Below are 13,108 nucleotides of genomic sequence, written 5' to 3'. Positions count from 1 at the left end.
AAAGCTAAAGAAATACAAAAAGTTTCTGTAAGCACAGCAGGCAAATTCATATACTCCTACAACTGAATTTTAATCACAGTGGCATTTCCCTCACCGTGTTTTTCCTTGCCTCAATTTGCCCAGCAAAGTTAACTTTCTGGTTCCCTCTTGGAAGAATGATTGTACGGCATTATGTTTTACCAACACTCTTGCGCCACTTTTTCTATATTCTCTTTGTTTGATTGTGGGAGAGGGTGAGCACTTTGACATTTTACTCAGCTCAGAGTTCACTTTCGACATCCAAATCCTTAGAGAACCATAAAATTATGTCAGCACAATCGGGCTATTTAAAGATGGTCTTTCTTCAACATTTTCCATCTTTTCATCTAAGTAAAAAGTTAGGGTCTCCTTTGTTGCCTTTGGGTGTTCACATATTTTGGGGTTGGCACTGCCCAGGGAGCAGGATGCTCTTCATAATTCTGCATCAGTGAAAACATAATGTCCTATAGTTAGTGGGGGTGGGGGAGGGTAAAGAAAGAAAAAGAGCCTGAAGGCACTGGAATAATTAAGCAAATGCAGTGACAGCTGTGGCAGGTCCTGGGCAGAACTGGCTCCACTGAGCTGAATTAATGACATCAACAGCCTAGTATCTCCATTAACATTTGATCATTAATTATTACCCTCTGACAGTAAGAGCTTAAACCTTCTAAGGAGTGGCCTGTTATTAATCTACTTTACCTGCCCTGAGCACGGCTACTTGCCCACCTCAGTGCAGTCAGTGGGCTGGTTTTCACTTCTTGTTTGTTTTTAATCGCAACTATTACTTCATTCTCTGGAGTAAACGGTGATGACCATTAAATTATAAAGACTGCTTTGAAGTTCTGGGCTGTGTTTCTGCACCTAGGACAAGGAGATAAAGTACCTGGAACTGTTGCATTGAATTTCTTTGTCAAGTTTAGAAGGGCCTGAAGACACAGTTTACCTGAAAAACTGTAAATGGCAGCAAAGAGGTAAATCATTCACCATCAGAGAAGGCAATGGCACCCCACTCCAGTACTCTCACCTGGAAAACCCCATGGATGGAGGAGCCTGGTAGGCTGAGGTCCATGGGGTCACTGAGAGTCGGACATGACTGAGCGACTTCACTTTCACTTCTCATTTTCATGCATTGGAGAAGGCAATGGCACCCCACTCCAGTACTCTCACCTGGAAAATCCCATGGATGGAGGAAGGAGCCTGGTGGGCTGCAGTCCATGGGGTCGCTGAGAGTCGGACAAGACTGAGCGACTTCACTTTCACTTTTCACTTTCATGCATTGGAGAAGGAAATGGCACCCCACTCCAGTACTCTCACCTGGAAAATCCCATGGATGGAGGAAGGAGCCCGGTGGGCTGCAGTCCATGGGGTCACTGAGAGTCGGACACGACTGAGCAACTTCACTTTCACTTTTCACTTTCATGCATTGGAGAAGGAAATGGCAACCCACTCCAGTGTTCTTGCCTGGAGAATCCCAGGGACGGGGGAGACTGGTGGGCTGCCGACTATGGGGTCACACAGAGTCAGACACAACTGAAGCGACTTAGCAGCAGCAGCATCATTTACCATTGTGCCCTTATAGAGCCTCGTGGGGACAAGAATTTCTCAGATTTCCTCAGAATCCCATTCTGGGGACTGTGATCATTTGGATTAATTGTCTTCTCAATTCTTAAATTCTCCACTGAAAATGCTAACCAAGAATAGAGAGAAGTCCAATTTCATATACATACCCTCAAATAATTATCTCCCAAATTCTGTTAATCTTTAGTCATATTCTGTTTTCCAATGAAAATTACTTAAATTTTATCTTTTAAAAATGCATCTCATATCTATATCTAAATGTCTCTGGGGAACTTTTAAAATTTGTCAGACCCTTGACAATTTACTATACATACAAGCACATGGAGACATACACAGACACTACAGATAATCTATAAAACTGCCCAAGAAATATTAAAGACCCTCCTCCCTCCAAGTGACCTGTTAATGTTTAACACTGCCTCAGTTTCTCTCCAATGAAGGTTCATCCTTACCATCTGACAATATGACTTCGTCTCTCATGAGGGGAAAAAAAACTGGGAAAATGCAAACAGAAGCTCCTGTGTTAAGTGCTCTCCCCAGGCCTACAGACCTTATAGTATTAGAGTGATAATTAACTTTTACCAAAGAAGACTTCATAGAAGTCCAATACATTAATTTGCTGATTGTTCTTTTCCTGTTAGAGACATAATCCAGAGTTCACTTCTAGTCATAAACATAGACACAATATAATTTAATAGAGTGCCTGCTTCAGCTAATGGCCCTGAATGGACTGAGAAAATCCCACTGCTTTCAGGACTGGATAGTATATTCCCCAGCTCACAGAGGGAACTTACGTATTCCTTCTCTTCACCAAGGAAACAATGGTAGAATCAGACTTGACCAAAAATTTCCCTCAGCTTGGTTCTCAGTAGATCACTGATATTGGCTCCCATGTAGTAGTTTAAGATTTTCTAAGATGACTGTGAGAAAATACCATCTGCACCATCAAAAGAGACTTCCTCCCACTTAGAGACAGACCTCTGTTTTCCTATTAAGAACAGCCCAACAGCATCCTTGAGGATCCTCCTGGGTCCTTTGGTCAATTCATGTGGCTTCACCAGACCTCTTTATTGAAAACCCTTGCTCAGAAATTACCTTGGAAGAAGAGCATGTGTAAGGAAGCCTTTAATTAATACAAGTTCCTAGTTATCCAGTACAATGCAATTATAAAATAAGGAAGAAAAAGTAACTTAGGCTCTATGGATTTTAGTTTTCTCCTCTTAGAATTACTAGGAAAAAATAAGCAGCCTGGTTCTTTTTCAGTTGAAAGTTGAGACTTCTGTTGAGACATAGTTGTTTGCATAGCTAAAGCCAGTGTAAGGAGGAAGAAGCTAGATGAAGGACAAAGTAACCAGAGCTACAATCCATTTAATTAAAATAATTCTAACTAAATATCTTTAATGCACAAGGGAATTTTGTACTGAAATGGGAGGAAAGTCAATGTTTCCTACTAAGGTACCATTATTTATAACCTTATAGGAATTATCATCATCATATGACATCAATTTTTCCCATCAGTTGACCAGTAAGCTCTGTTCCCTAACACTTTCTCTCATTCCACATACATTGTAGTAATTCTTAGGACGTAGCTCAATCCCACTTCATTTCAATCATATGCTGACTGCTCCTGCAATCACCCCCACCAATGGTCCAGACACACCCACTGTAGATTTATCTGATCTCATAAACTCAGATGGTTTAACTTTTTAAAACTTTCTCATGACTTCACGCGAGCCTTCTTTTTAAATACTACCCTAAATATTATTGAACCTATAATACACTTTTAAAAATTTCTTGTTTCCCTTTAGCTTTCTTCCATAACAGGAACACGGTTGGCTTGGATTCTTAAAACTTCCATCAAACTTCCTCTAGCTGGTTATAGATATTACCTATTACCACTGCATACTAATTTTCCCTACCCAATATTATCTGTTTAGTTTTTCCATAGCTTTCCTGACTGATAAGTCACATTTGAGTCACCCTAGTACAGCTCAGGATATCTAGCTATAAATACTGGCTTCTGACAATTTACCCACCATATATAATGAATTCATATTTGAAAATAGTAAAAACAGAAAAATAATAAAAAGAAAATGAATGAACACAAAGCATTAATATGCCATCTTCATATGCTTATAACACAAGAAGTCTCATTTTCCGTGGGTGATCCTAAAGAAAAAAGTCACTATGTTAAACACTCTATTATAGTTCCTTATTAAATATTTTCCTGAATTTTCTTCATCTTATGTCACATTCACAACAACTTTTTAAAGAATTAAAATCTTGCATTTTGATTACCTCTTTTTTACATTTAGCAAAAGATTACAGAGCAGATATTGTTTGACATTGAATTTCTGTTAACATGTCCTCCACTGGAGCATAGTTGTACACATTGTTTCAGAGCTAACATAATGGGGAATATTTTCAAAGAGGGCTGTGTTTCAAGCCAGATGGTTTATCTGCCGAAACAATTCTCCCAGTAGAGAAATAGTAGCTGCACAGTTGCAGTAGTGTTCATAAGCCTAGTGCAGTAGATTCATTTGGCACCCACATTTTGGAGTCAAACAAAAGTGTGGTTTGTGTGAATCTCAGACTCAGACGTTCATAAGTGAAAAGGCGTTTTCTGCAGTTGCACATTGTGCTTTATTGTAAAAGAGGTCGTGTGTTCATATCAGAAACATCATATGCAAATATGACATGCTTTTTAAATATATATAATAGTTTCACCCATATAATGCAAAGGGACAATACTAAAATAATTGTTTCAGAGATTTTCACAGTCTGGTCTCAAAACAGCCAATTTTCCATACTTGCGTTGAAAGCAAATGCATTACCAAAATTCAGGTCCACCATACCTAATAAAATTTGAAAACAAAAAGACTAGACATATATCACATCTCAGGCTTTTGGCACAGATCAACTGTTGCTTAATAAACATTCAAGGATTACACCGAGTGTCCTGTAGATACTGCCATGCATGGCTCCTCCCCCAAAACTCTAGACTTAAAATCTCATGATTTTCAAGGGCCCCTTAAGAGAAGACTTAATGACTCATGGCATTTGCTTCTCTACCCAACAGTGATCTTCAGAGGTATTGCTATATACACTGGGAATCTTATCCTTTGTCATAGGAACTGTCGCTTCCCTGTACACTAATACAGCCCACAGTTTAAAAATAAAACAGAAGAGTTAGAGGATTCCAGGAGGGGGTTACCATGCTCTGAAACGTCTCAAGCATGTAGCGGGATGGGAAAATCCCTGAGATTCCAAAGATTTAAAAAAATAGCACATGGGAGGTTCTAAATAAAGAAATCCTTGGGTATGTTGGGGAACCTGGCACCAGTCTTGCAGCTCTTTCCTGCAGAGACTATTTTTGCTAGTTATTGAATGAGCAAGTGAGAAAATGCATGTGCACACATGTGCCCTTTTATGTTTAGAGAACTCAATGAACGTTAATGGCATTTTATTTTCATGGAGAATATCTTTTAACATATATGTAATATATATAATTTTTTGCTGAATTATTTTCACCTCTAATATATCTTTATATCTTAATTTTTTAAAACTATGTTACCCACTTCAAAACTTCAGGATGAATGAAGAAAGGAAGTTTTTAAAAACAAAATAATGAAAATAGGATTAGAACTACAATTTCCCCAAAGTGAGTTAATACCATCTTCACACAAAATATACACAAACGATTTATGTCCCATAATAACTCTCAAGCAGGAGGAGAAAAAAATTAAGGTAAAGACTACAAGCTTAACTGCTCTGAAATTAACAGCATAGCTGGAAAATCCAGGATGCTGTAAATAATCACATATTAGGTTTTTAGGGCCCTCATGTATGAGAAAAATCTAGTTCAGAATATTTCATTCTGAATTAACGTGTATATTAAATCCAAACAAATGTTAGAGACACTTGCCAAAATGAAAATCTTTACATGACTGTCTCCAAAACATACTGTTAAACGAATACCTGTGGGCAAGTCAAAACGAAAAATATAAACACCTGCTAATTACCTGCATCATTTTGAAGGGTACCCAAGGAATGTTGACACTTTATTTCTTAGTATTGTATTTATATACTTAGCCTTCTACACTTGGTCTTATATTTGCTGCATCTTGATCTATTTGAGCAAAGATTTACTGGCGTGACATTTAATGCAGGCATTGAATACTGGCAGAAATGTGGGACTTTTTATAAAAGTGACTGCTTTGGGGGATTTCTCATTTTTCTTCTTTTTCTTTTTCATTTTATGAATGTTGTCATTTATTAACAGGCAGCTTGTAAGACATTGCGGTCTAAGGAACACAGATCCCATTGCATTTACAACAGAACTTTTGTAAATATTTAGTAAAGGGTCTAATATTATATACTTTGAAACAAAGAAAAATCCTATCAGGTCAGATATCTGATACTTCAGTTGTTTATGTGTAATTAATGCCACAAATCTCTAAGTACTCCCATGTTCCAAATACCAAGAAAACTGTCAATTGCTTCCTCACATCATTGGAGTGGTTATCTTCTTTGCTCTTGACATTTTGTATCACTTTGAATGACTTTACCAAGCAGAAACCAAAGTATACATTTTTCGTACTTTCCAGGAGATAGTGTCATCAAATTACATATATGATGTCCAAGAGAGACAGCGGAAAGTCTCTGATGGACAAGTTGAATCCAATTCAAATATTTACAGCATCAACAGCAAACTGGATATATCCAGCAAATAAACAAATGGAATTATTCATGAGACCAAGTTAAGTCAATACATCTCTATCTTAACCAGATCCTTTCTAACAATGTGCATGGTACAAAATATACATCACAGTTAAGACTGATAAATATCATATGTAAACAGAGAAGAAAGACTAGTAATTTGTAAATCAGCTTATTTTTAATATAATTGTCCTGACACACTAACTTTTGTATTAGCCAAATCCTTAAATATACTTAAATCAAAAAATTTGTTCAGGGATGCTTTGAAGCCCTGATGAATATTTGGGGAATCAGGAAACAAATGAAAGGAAGAGAATTCACCTCCACCATTTCCATTAGAGTAGTTTACAAGGGTCCAGTGTAACCTTTTTCTCCTCTCCACTTGGTTGTCTTTTAATTACAGCAATTTTCATAGAAAGAACATCTATCATTGCTCACGTGAGAATAGAGGTTGCATGAGCTCTCATTCAGGATATTTTTTTCTCAACACTGTTACTCCATTCACTACCAAATTTAAAAGCGAACTTCCAAGCAAGATAAGGCTGAAAAAATAGGGAACAACCCACTTCCTTAATAATGGAGTGATTTTTGGAATGTACTAGTTGTCTGCTCTGCATGCGCCCTGCTGGTCCCCACTAATCACCACCACCAATAAAAGAGGAAACCACCAAATTTTCTGTCCAACATCAAATCTATTCTATCCTTCCTACATCATCATTCTAGAACCAAACTGATTTCCAAAAGGTACGTCTCCAGGCTGTGCCAGTCTGCCAGGATCTTTCTGGTCAGGATCTTGAGTCTCTGATTTACCCCTCCACTCTCCAAACATAACAAAATATATAGCCATAGAGACATGAGCCACACTTCTGCATGTGGGCTGAAGTTTCCAGGTGGCCTATGTTTGTTATGATTGTGCCTGGCCTCAAATAAAAGCAAATTGACAATCCTTTACCTCCCTCAAGCCAGTGCCAATTTTAAAATAAAATGTCTAGTGGTGATTTATTGCCAGTGCAAACTGCCAGACTGGCAACCCCATTTACCTACTAAGCAGACAAATTAGTAAAACCAATGTCAACCTTGCCTAGTTTCACCATGTATGTTCTAGAAGGCACTCCAAATTTCATATTTATTCTGTTACCAGATTTCTTATTTGTGTGCATTAGAAAACAAAACACCTAGCTGATCTTAATGACTTCAGAAAGTTGCCATTCTTCCCTTGAGGACTTCCCAGGATCCTCTAAGTTCATTTCCATAGATCACACACTTTTCCAGTTAGATAAGAATTGTTGACACCATTAATCACCTGGCTTGAATATCAAACAGGACTGCAGAACTGAAAGAATCTCTTTCCTGCTACAAATATCATCTCAAGGGCATGTTTCCTACCACTTCCCCAGGGACCCAACACCTGCCTTAGTGATTCTCAGGAGACTCCCCTCCCTTATTCCTCTCCAACTTATAAATATTAGCACCTGCTGGCCAAGGTATAAGTTTTCAAATGTTGATTTAGGGTGTTTTTTTTTTTTTTGGTTTTCTTTTTTTGGCTCTGTCCAGCCCTATTATCTCCCACCAAGTCAATCTCTGTTTGCTAGAATAAAGTACAGGAGATTTTTGCATTGCTCTGGTCAGAAGCACTTCTTTTTATTCAAGACCAGCAATTCAAAGAAGACTGGGCTACAAATAATGTATTTTAAAAGAAAAAAAAAAAAAGAGCCATTAATTCCTACTTTTTTAAGATTACAGACAGGCTGCTCTGACAAATGAAACCTCACCCAGTCTTACTTAAGCTGCCCAGAGTGACTAGTTATCAAGCCAATGAGAAGAAATCTTTTATGTCTTTTCTTGATGCCTCCATGTCATTGTACACAAAATGCAGAGCTGTCTATATTTCATCAACCATTTTCTTCATGTATTATTTAATAAAATGTTTAGAGCATGGCTAATTACAAACATTTATTATAGAATCCAATCCTAGAAATGTCTGAGAATATGCTAAATTGTTTCCTACCTAAAGTTTTAATGAGAGTATAATACCTCCGGCCCATATGCTTCAAGAACGTTATCCTTAATTATGTAACATGGGTATTTTACTGATATCTGTTAACTGCTCGAGCAGCTGTGGTTTTCTGCTTTTTTGCACAGCTCGGGAGGAGCAGTGAGTTCAGTTTCCCCTTTTTGGGGGGTTGCAAAATCCATACCCCAAACAGGTGTGTGCAATCATGAACCGCAGTGATGAACCCAAACTGCTGCCTTTCTAAAAATTCCACCAGCCGGTGACACACGCTGGTCAAGGTTGCACAACCTTGTTTTCCACTGGTTATTTTGATGATTCATTCCCCCATGGGGAGGTGAATTTCAGCTATTGTTACTGTGCTCCTGTTTCTGATAACTAGAGGAATCACTTCCTCATTTTGATGATTTCTCTCTCTTTCCCTCTCCTGTTCATGCTCTTGCTGCCTCCCTGTTTCTTTCTTACTAAATTTTGATCTCTTGCAAAGTCCTGACTGGCTGTTCTCTTCATGGAAAAGGACCGGGAGAGGTGAAGGTAAAGGAAGCACATTCACATGTTAAGTAGGACTCTTTAACTTTTCACTTCATTGCTGTGAATCTACCTGGATGATATGAAACTATAAAGTAATCATTCACTAAAAATATAACAGCTCATAGCAATATGTAAGTATTGTCCACTTTCAAGTAATAACCTTGGAAAACTACACAATCCAATACTTGGATTCTATTGATTGCTTAAGAAATGACTGTGGAATTGCCATCAAAACCTCTTTCATATTGTTTTGAATTTCAAATGCGGAAAACTGTCCTCTTTAAAAAAAGGGGCATTTGGTTTCTGCAATTATCCAAAGTTTATCTAGAATCAGGTCTACTGACAAAATGCTCAAGCCTTCATTTTTGATAAAAATTATTTTTATCAGTAAATAAACTCTTTAAGAGGAATAAAAATAAATCCTAAAATGCATTCAGAAAGGAGGTACAAAGCATTTTGAACAGTGGCAAATACCACGGAATTAAATGTAGTGGATGAATATGATTTCCCTGTAAATCTTACATGCTTGCTAAGTATTTCACCTTCACATCTTAGTTTCTCTAGAAAATGAAGCAATTCAAATTAATTTCTGTTTTTTCCTCTTAAAACAACAAAATGCAATAAAAATACTCTGTAGAAATTTTATTTCTAATTAATGACAGCACATTAATGAGAGCTAATTAATGAGAGCACATCAACTCATTTCATATTGCTCTAAAAGTGTGGATTTTCTCATCCCAGAGAATAATGTGTCATAATTGTAAGAACACAGGTCATGTAATGTGAATTCAGATATTAAACCGTAAGTTACCATTTACTGTCACCTGAAACAAGTGACTAGAGCTCACTGAAGCTCAGTTTTCTCATCTGTTACACATGGAAAATAAATACATCCTTTGCATACATGTTGTGAGGATTAAATGGATGAAAAATATCTCTGCCTGGCACAAAGTAGATGTCTAAAGCATAGGGACTTTTGTGATTCTTGTTTTATTACACATTAATGTTCTCTACCAGGGCATGACCTCCTAAAGAGCCAGTATCATGCCTCCGTCATGTTTGTTACTCAGCATTTAGCACAGTATCTGACACTAGTAGGGCTTAATAATTGTTTATTGAACTATACTGAATACATCCCTGAATACACCTAAGATTTAAAATTGGAAATAAAAAGTAGAAGATTTTAAATTAAATTTATTGTAAAAACAATCCAGGGGCAACATGACTCAGTTTAGTTTATAATATACCCTAGGTTCACTAGTAATCAGAAAAAAAGAATATTATTACATATTTTTAAATACCTGATTTCTTGATCTAGCACTTTCCTGCCCTATTCATGTTTCTAGAAGCTTAGGTATTGTCAGTGCAAAATGATTTCATTAGAAGTAATCACAAACTATCTTAAGTAGGTGATTCTGGCCAAGGTAGGTAGATTGAGTAGAAAGTATAGCAGAACTTATAGACTAGCTGCCTGAGGAGGATATGGTGGGAAGAGGACTTTGGATAGGAAGAAGATTAAGCCACTACTTCTATAATTCTTGGTAGTTGCAGGGGTGTGGGCTCCATAAGGGTGGTGGAGAACTGAAGCAAAGTCACACTTCCCTAAACACACAGTGGGCTGAAGTCTCCTCCTAACCTGCTCCAGGCATAAACCCAATCCTTGGTCCTCACAAATTAACCAGGCAAAATGATTCCCATGTGCATTGGACATTTAAAAAACAATTGTCATACAGATAAATAAACAAATCCCTTAATCATTTTATTTTCCCCATTTTTTCCTTATTTTCTCTGTCCTTTGGCTATAGAAATAAAGACTCTGAAAAGAAAACAATTCAAAGGTGAGACCATCTTAGGCTCATAAGACAACTGCACACATTGTTTTTTGTAAATTCAAAGCTATCACTACACCTGTATAAATTTAAAGGTAGAAAGCTGGATGGTCTCTTTCAAGTAATATCTTATTACAGAAGCTGAGAAGGTTGTAACCATCCTACAACTACCAACGGTCATGTCTACTGAATCTCACTGGATTACGTGTATACACCAAAAACAGAAAAGGAAATTTCTATAAAAATAAGCACTTATTCCATGGAGTGAATGATGGTGTTCACAGAGCCCTTTCAAAGGAATGAACAACAAAATTACAACATATACAGATATCTTCAATTCTCCACGATCAATAATGCTAGTTGAGCTTCTCACTCCTGAATATCACTAGTCTTGCTTCTTTTCAAGCACCTGGTTATAAAGACCATGAACAATGCATTAAAGCTGCACATAGGTAAGCCTATTGTAAAAACTTTGCTTTGTCATGGCACTTGGAGAAGAAGTTAGATAATCGTGTTTAGGAGAATTACAAACAAGGAACAGAAACTTTGGACTTTTTTTTTTAATCCTAGGTTGGAATCCCATGACCCAAGATTTTGCAAGTCCTGAAGGAAATGCAGCTCAGGCAACAAAGAGTCGTATGATATATTACCCTGAAACCTCTTTTCATAGTTAAACTTCTGATTCATAAAGAAAAATAAGAATACCAATAGAACAGAATCCCAGAATTAATTAGCAAAGGAGAAATACAGAGCCTAGCTCACCTGACAATTCATCATCCCCTGTTCTTTTATCTCATAGATTGGAACTATCCTCTGTAATAATACTTCTCATTGTTTATTTATGTATATCTGCCCTCCGGGTTGAGCATTACTTCAGAGTATCTTATACTTCTCTGTAGCCCCAAATCCTGGCACAGAAACTGGTGCAGATAAGATGCTTGGCAAGTATTTGTTAAATAAATCAAATGGCATATAAATCTTTGTCTTTTTAAAGAGTATGTCTATGACTAATAATGCATTTTGTAATTTGCATAATTTGTGCTTAGTAGCAAACACTACATGGTAAGCACACGTAGTTAAATTTCTTAACACAGGAGCAAGCAGTTAGGTTCTCTTCCCTTTCTCATACTCAGTGTGAAATTCGCCTTATTTCCTCTCTCCCTACTTTTCTTCAGCCTGATATTGCCTGAAGGCCACCCACTCATCAGTAGATTGCCATGGTTGGAACCTTAAGGGTTAGAACTGAAGAAGAAATTCAATGGTAAACCCCTATAAGACCCTTCTGCCTATCCTTAAAATCCTACTGCTTAAATAACACTATGGAGCTCCTATTAACCAAATCCCTCCCAAATAAAAATATCAATCCTCACCTTGTCTACCTTTCTCAGTTAAGGGCATTTCATCCTTAGTTATTCAAACCAGGACCTTGGTGCACCATCAACTTCTCTGTGTGTCTCAAACTCCATATCAAGTCAGTTGGGAAATCCGATTGATTACACTTTCAAAATATGTCCATAATTCAACCACTTCTCACGACCTCCACTGCTACCACCTTGGCCCAAGCCACCATTACCTCTTGTGTGAATTGTTGAAATAGGTCTTAATAGATCTCCTCTCCCACCAGCAGTCCATTCTTAACACAGCAGGAAGAGTGACCCTCTTAACCATAAGCCACATTCTCATTCTTTCCATCTGAGCCCACCTCTGACTTTTTGTATTACTCAGAGGAAAAGCCAAAGTCCTAGCTATGATCTACAAGGCCCTGTATTATCTGCCTCCACTCCACCTCCCATATCCACTACCCCTCTTAACTCTCTGATGACTCCCCCATCTCTCTGCTTCAAGCATACTGGCCACAGCACTGTTTCTAGAATGAACCAGACACTGACTGTCCCGCCATCCCATTAAATGTGCCCTCTCGCCTGGCATTCCACCTCCTCATATGGCTAGATTATGTGCCCCTCATTTTCTTCTTATCTAAACTGGATCTTTTTAGTGAGACCTTCCCTAGTCATTCTATTTAAAATTTCACAATGCCTCCACGACACCTTATATTTTCCTCCTTTACTGTAGCTTTATCCTTGGCACCTTTCACTATCTAAAAAAATACGTTCTCCCTATTTGTCCTAATCATTATCAGTAACCCTCACTAGAATATAAGTTCTATCATGGCAGGGACTTTTACTTTTATTTTTTTACTACAGTAGTTAAAAACTAGAGAACGTGGGATTGTTCCCAGGATGTACCAGGTATTCAAGTAAGGATTGATGAATGAATATGCCTCCAGGCATTGGCTTCACTTACAGGATTTATAGTCTTATCATTTATGTTTGGTCTTTCTTAAAAGGTATCACAACTGTAAATGTTGAGAGACACAATGTTTTAAAACTTGTCTTTTTTAGAAGAATCCAATAACAAATAA

General features: G+C 37.5%; 1 long non-coding RNA gene across 3 annotated transcripts in view; it reads right to left on the bottom strand.

Moving 5' to 3' along the window:
* Positions 1 to 13,108, bottom strand: part of LOC138990217 (uncharacterized) — an 81,039-nt gene that overhangs the window by 67,164 nt on the left and 767 nt on the right. The window lies entirely within an intron of this gene.

This window comes from Bos mutus, chromosome 2, assembly GCF_027580195.1.
Source record: "Bos mutus isolate GX-2022 chromosome 2, NWIPB_WYAK_1.1, whole genome shotgun sequence".
NCBI lineage: Eukaryota > Metazoa > Chordata > Mammalia > Artiodactyla > Bovidae > Bos > Bos mutus.
This window is presented reverse-complemented; position numbering and strand designations above follow the sequence as displayed.